Source organism: Dendrobates tinctorius, unplaced genomic scaffold, assembly GCF_039654945.1.
Source record: "Dendrobates tinctorius isolate UK_male_01 unplaced genomic scaffold, ASM3965494v1 ptg000250l, whole genome shotgun sequence".
In the NCBI taxonomy this organism is placed as follows: Eukaryota; Metazoa; Chordata; class Amphibia; order Anura; family Dendrobatidae; genus Dendrobates; species Dendrobates tinctorius.
In genome coordinates this window covers 7,585,844-7,593,051 of record NW_027361917.1, presented here as the reverse complement: position 1 = coordinate 7,593,051, position 7,208 = coordinate 7,585,844, and positions in this window count along the sequence as shown.

Below are 7,208 nucleotides of genomic sequence, written 5' to 3'. Positions count from 1 at the left end.
CAAAAGATCCATTTACATTCCCTTTGCAAAATGAGTCTGTCCCAATCACCCCCACGAATAGGGGAGGGGACTTTGTCTATCCCCATAAACTTCATGATCTTATAATCACCCTGGTGAACTTGATTAATGTGGTTCGCTATCGCCGTATGTAATTCCGCTCTGCGTCTGCGCGGTGGGTACACCTCTGTCGCCTACTTCTGCGCCTGTGTGATGGGTGTACTGGGTGTTCCTATGACGTGGAGCAGAGGAAGTTGTCAGCATTAATAAATTCACCACACATGTGAGGACAGGAAGCATGTAGGGTGGCGCGTGATATAAAGATAAACTGGTGAGCAGCCCGTTTGATGGCATTCTTGTAATGTGAAGGCATCTATTCACATCATACTAACTCCCCTGATGATCTGGGCAACAGTGAAACGCATCGGGAGACGGGAGATATTTTGAGATGGAGGAATCCATTACCATATTATTGGGTGAGATCCTCCCTGTTTGTATGCCATTATGCAAACTCTAGCTAGCTAGAGGCTGATAACCTGGATGTTTGCCCTAAGGGGAAGGTAACATACATTATAGAATGTGCCGCAGCCTGCTAGAGATGTCATTTGCATCAAAGATATTATATTGCTGCTAGATTGTCTATGGTGTGGATACCCTCCATATTGAGGGGGGCGAAACATTTTGAATGCTTTGATTGAGCTTTTTGATGTATCATAGACAATTCCTTTATCCCATCTACTATTGTTAATGAGAAATGGGATTGCTGACTGCAATGATCACATTTAAAGGGGAAGCCTGGCTTCAGAGGGACTGATTGATTTTCCCCTGAAGACGTTTTGTTCGGGTTTTCCATTATAGCAGAGTGCTCGTTTGGAGATCATTGGGGTCATCTTTGACTGTCTCTGTAGGATATTGGGATAGTCTTTGTGTTATTTGTCTGTTTTGTCACGTGCACTTTTTATTAGGATTTTTTCCTTTTTAATGGGTTCTAATAAAGTAGATTAGTTTTAATATTGTTAGTTTACCAGTACTAGCGTGCTGTCAGTCAATTCGATTCCGGCTAGTGTATCACTTGCTATCGCAATTGAGAGTAAAGAGGTTCCTTCTACAATGTGATGCAGATTTTAAGGGACTCGGAAAGAGAATCGGAGGGATCCAATGGCTGGATATCTTTAAGGACAAAAATGTCTATCCAGGAAGGATGGGAAATTTTGAAAAAAGAGATTCTCAAAGCACAATCGTTAATAATCTCAAAAAGAGGGAAGAATAGAAAGCATTTAAGAAAACCAAAATGGATGAAGACAGAACTTACACATATGCTAAAAAGGAAGAAAGAAATGTTTATCAAATGGAAAGAGGGAGGCATATCTAAAGAAGAATATAATGCTGTCTGCAGAACCTGCAGGACACAAATCAGGTTAACTAAAGCTGACAATGAATTAAGGCTTGCAAGAGATGTCAAAAACAATAAAATAGGATTTTGGGGATATGACAAAAGTAAAAGAAAAGTCAAAGATGCTATAGGATTTTTACAGGATGAAAATGATGAAATGGTAAGACAGGATGTTGAGAAGGCCGAACTTTTAAATTCCTATTTTGCATCTGTTTTCTCTTAGAAAGCAAATGTAACATCAACTGATCTTCACTGTCATATTAAAGAAATAGGAGAATCCAGGTTATCTATAGTGAGGGAATACTTAGCTAACATAAATGAATACAAGTCTCCAGGTCCAGATGAATTACAACCCAGAGTACTGGAGATAGCAGAAGAAATTTTTGAACCACTCTCCTTAATCTTTGAAAATTCTTGGAGAACAGGAGATGTCCCAGAAGACTGGAGAAGAGCAAATGTTCCTATCTTCTAAAAAGGGAAGAAGGTGGACCCAGGGAACTATAGGCCGGTGAGTTTGACTTCTATACCAGGAATGATCGTTGAACAAATTATTAAGCAACAAGTATGTAAGTACCTAATAAGTCATATTAGACTAACTTAATTTCCTTTTATGACAGAATCACTGATTGGGTGGATCAGGGAAATGCAGTAGATATAGTATATCTTAACTTCAGCAAAGCATTTGACAAAGTATCTCACACCATCCTTATTGAAAAAATGACTAAGTTTGGAATGAACAAGGCAACTGTTAGGTGGATTCATAACTGGCTTTGTGATTGGACCCAAAGAGTGGTCGTAAATGGCTGCACATACAGTTGGAAGAATGTCTCAAGTGGGGTACCACAGGGCTTTGTCCTGGGCCCTGTATTGTTCAACATCTTTATCAATTATTTAGAGGAAGGAATTGAGGGTAAACTGATTAATTTTGCTGATGACACAAAGCTAGGAGGGATAGCTAATACTAGAGAAGAGAGAGAGAGGATTCAAAAAGATTTAAATAAACTGGAGAAGTGGGCAGCAACTAACAGAATGGTTTTTAACAGGGAAAAATGCAAGGTACTACATCTGGGCAATAAAAATGAAAAAAAAAATCATACAGAATGGGAGGAATAGGGCTAAGTAACAGCACATGTGAAAAAGACTTGGGTATACTAATAGATCACAGACTGAACATGAGTCAACAGTGTGATGCAGCAGCAAAACAGGCAAATACAATTTTGGGATGTATTAACAGAAGCATACAGTCTAGATCACGTGAAGTCATTATTGCCCTCTACTCCTCTTTGGTCAGACCTCATCTGGAATACTGTGTCCAGTTTTGGGCACCACATTTTAAAACAGACATCAACAAACTGTAGCAAGTTCAGAGAAGAGCAACCAGAATTGTGACAGGTCTGCAAACCATGTTCTATGAGGAACAGTTACAGGATTTGGGAATGTTTAGCTTGCACAAAAGAAGACTAAGAGTAGACTTAATAGCTGTGTACAAATATCTCAAGGGCTGTCACATTGTAGAAGGATCATCTTTATTCTCATATGCACAAGGAAAGACTAGAAGCAATGGGATGAAAATGAATGGGAAGACACAAAGATTTGATATGAGAAAAAACTTTTTTGACAATTAGGGTGATCAATGAGTGGAACAGGCTACCATGAGAGGTGGTGAGTTCTCCCTCAATGGAAGTCTTCAAACAGAGGCTGGACAGACATCTGTCTGGGATGATTTAGTGAATCCTGCTTTGAGCAGGGGGTTGGACCAGATGACCCATGAGGTCCCTTCCAACTCTACCACTCTATGTCTCTGTGAGACTGCGGTCCCAGCTCTCTTCAGGTCATTGCCCAAGCCCTCCCGTGTAGTTCTGGGATGATTCCTGACTTTTCTCAGAATCATACTGACCCCACGAGGAGAAATCTTGCTTGGAGCCTCAGACCTAGGAAGATTGAGAGTCATCTTGTGTTTCTTCCATTTTCTAATAATTGTGCCAACAGTTATTGCCTTCTCATCAAGCTGCTTTGCGTTTGTCCTGTAGCCCATCCCAGCCTTGTACAGGTCTACAATTTTGTCCCTTGTGTCCTTAGACAGCTCTTTTGTCTTGGCCATGGTGGAAGGTTGGAGTGTGATTGAGTGTGTTTACAGGTGTCTTTTATACAGGTAATGAGTGCAGAGAAACTAACAGGTATGTGAGAGCCAGAGTTCTTGCGGGTTGGAGATCAAATACTTATTTCACTCAATAAAATGCAATTTAACTATTTAAAAATAATACAATGTGATTTTATTTTTAGATTCTGTCTCTCACAGTCAAAGTGTACCTACGATAAAAATTACAGACCTCTCCATTCTTTGAAGGTAGGAAAACTATCAAATATTAAGTATCAAATACTTATTTTCCTCACTGTATGTCTAAATGTCTAAATGACAATACATATCACATATTTGTCTGTCAAGGTATACATTAGTTATGCCATAATAGTTTCAGATTTAACGTAGGAGCGTGTACTAGGTCCAGTCTTGTGACAATTTCCCTGACAATCACATGGACAGGGCAAAGGGAGACCAACTCCAATCTAATAAACTTAGAGCCATAAATAACTGAGGCCAAAGAAAGTGTCAACTGCATGATTTGTGTTGGATGTTTTTGATACAAAACTTGGATCCATGAAACAGATGCATGTACCCACTCAAAGACTAATTTAACCAGGTACATGATTCCATGAAATTTCTTTTACCCATTAGTATTAAGCCAACTCTGATGAACCAGAATCTGCCAATGTCCTATTCATACACCATTTATTGTATCATCCCAAATGAATCAAAAGCTGGGGAACTACAAATCCCAGCATATCTAATAGGATCACACAAAGAGATAATCTGATTGTGCTATTTCACAGCAGATCTCAGGCTTTAGAAACAATATAATTTGTAAGCAGAATTAATGGTATTTTTTCTCTCTTATTCTGTTGCCCTTACCATTATTATGGAAGGGAACATTATAACACTTTTATAATTAATGTTATTTTTTTTTAATTCATTTCTCAACATTGTTGGTCTAAACAAACAAGCCAGACAATGATCATTTGTTATTGTTGAAATCAACTATTTAATTTGAGGGTTATCTAAAATGTGCGGCCTCCCTAAGCTGTAGCCACCTTTGCTGCTGACATCACAGCCATACTTTATGGGACATTTGCAGCTAATCACTGGCCTCCACAGTCCTGTGCTATGCATGTAATCACTATCATTGAGGCCAGAGATTGGCGGCAGCAATGAAGTGAATAATGTATGACATCCATGTTACCGCTGTAGGGCCAGAGAGGTTAAGTCAATTGGTGTTAGGTATTTCTTTATCCTATAACATTCCTTCTCCTGGACAAAACTCATACAATCACAGAGGAGAACAGATCAACTAGATAGAGGGAATTTGACAGCAGGATTTCACACCCCTACACAAACACTCACACACTCACTATTTATAGTGTGACAAGGTGGTCGAGCTGTCGCGTTTCCTCCGTGAAGACATCAGTAGGTTAATGTTAATGTGCTGAAATATGTCTTCTATGATACTAAGTTATTTCAAAATGTTTTCATCTTCTTGACCGTGGTTTGAGTTAGGTTCCTGCAGGGTTAACTGCAAGGCTGGCTTATAGTGGGTAGGTGAGTGGTTTTGGTTTATTATGGGGTTTTTGTCTCCAGAAGGGGAAGTGAGGGGGGCAGGAGTGGTAGAAAAAAAAAAAGGAAAGGACAGGTGGAGATGACGGGCTTGTTATTGGGTTCTGGATGAAGAGGAAATAGTTACAGAGGTGGCAGAGTATCTCAGGAAAGTGTGGACTCCTGCAAGAAAAGCTTACAAGTCCGGAAATCCAGCAGAAAGGGGGCCTTAGGCCTCTTTCACACTTCAGTTTTTTGCATCAGTCAAGATCCGCCAAAAGGACGGATTGCGGATCCGTTTTAGTACTGATGCGAACGGATGGCACCCGTCCGTTTTTTTGACGGATCCGACAAATGAAGAATTTTAAAGGAATCGCAGCCTGGAAAAAGAGAGAGAGAGAGAGATTGAGAGATTTTTTTTTTTTTGTCCGGCACCCAGAAAGATTTTCGGGTTAAATGAGTGTCTGGAGGATCCGCCACAGAAAAAAACGTTGCAAGCTCCGTTTTTAAATCTTTGAGGATGGTAACGGACAGGAACTTTTGGCGGATCCGCAAAAAAAAACGGATGCAACGGACGACAATCCGTTACAATCCGCCAATAATGGAAGTTAATGGGGAAAAAAACGGATCCTCAAAAGAAAATTGCGGATCCGTTTTTTGCAAAACCTGGCGGATTGTGACTGATTGTAAAAAACGGAAGTGTGAAAGAGGCCTTAAGGGAAAAGAGTAGCGCCCTGCTGTGGGCACTGATATTTGGGCATTGACTCTAAGAGTGGTCGTTTGGACTAGACTAAGCCATAAACAGGATATGAGAATCATAGCTACTCATTTGGAGCCATATGACTCTGTATCCACGAAGATGCAGACGATCCAACTGTCTCCCTATTCGTTTGCTGTACCTGTTACCAGGAACAAAACACTATCTATAACTCTGGTGAAGGAGCAGGTGCATTGTAAAGCAAGTGATGGAGAATGTGTAAACTGTTACCCTGTATAAAAAGGACACTGTTTGCAAAAGCTGGTTTTTGCTTCCTGATTGAAAGAGTTAAACGGGACCGCACTCCACCAAGTGCATCAGAAGAGACTGTGGGGATCTCACACTCCGAAGTTCCGTTGCACATTAACACTCAAAGCACTCAACTTTTTGCGATGTGCCAAGGCGTGGAAGACGAAGCCCTCTCCATGACTACCACCTTGGGCACAGTTACAATAGTGCCTTGAAAAAGAATTTACAGTACATGAACTTGTCCACATTTTTCCATGTTACACACACACACAAACATTAATGTATTTTATCGGGATTTTATGTGATAAACCAACACAAAGTAACAAGTGTTTGTGAAGTGTAAAAGAAATGTTACATGGTTTTCTAATTATTTTAAAAGTTTAAATCTAAATATTATGACATGCATTTGTATTCAGCCTCCCTGTGTCAATAGTTGGAGGACCATCTTTTGCTACAATTACTGCTGCAAATCTTTTGTAGTATGTCTCTACCAGCTTTGCACACTTAGAGGTTGAAATATTTACCTAATCTTCTTTTGCAAAATAACTCTAGCTCAGTGAGATTGGTTGGTGACCATCTATGAACAGCAATTTACAAGACTTGCCACAGATTCTCAATGGGATTTAGAGCTGGACTTTGGCTAGGCCATTTACACTCATGAATTTGTTTTGCTCTAAACCTACCATTATAGTTCTGGCATTATATTTAGGGTCGTTGTACTGCTGGGAGATGAACTTACACCCCACTATCAAGTCTTTTGCAGCCTCCAGGATTGTTCTCTATTTAAATCCATTCATATTCCCGTCAACTCTGATTAGCTTCCCTGTCCATGCTGGAAAAAAGCATTCCCACAGCATGAAGCTGCCACCACCATGTGTGACGGTGGGTGTGGTGTTTTTTGGGTGATATGCAGTTTTAGTTTTCTACCACACATAGTGTTTTGCATTTAGCCCAAAAAGTTCTATTTTGGTCTCATCTGACTAGGGCACCTTCTTTCACATGACAGCTGTGTGCCCTACATGTCTTTTTGCAAACTGCAAACAGGACTTCTTAAGGCTTACTTTCAAAAATGGCTTTCTTCTTGCATAAAGACCAGAATTGTGGAGTATACAACTAATAGTTGTCCTGTAGACAGGTTCTTCCACCTGAGCTGTGGATCTCTGCAT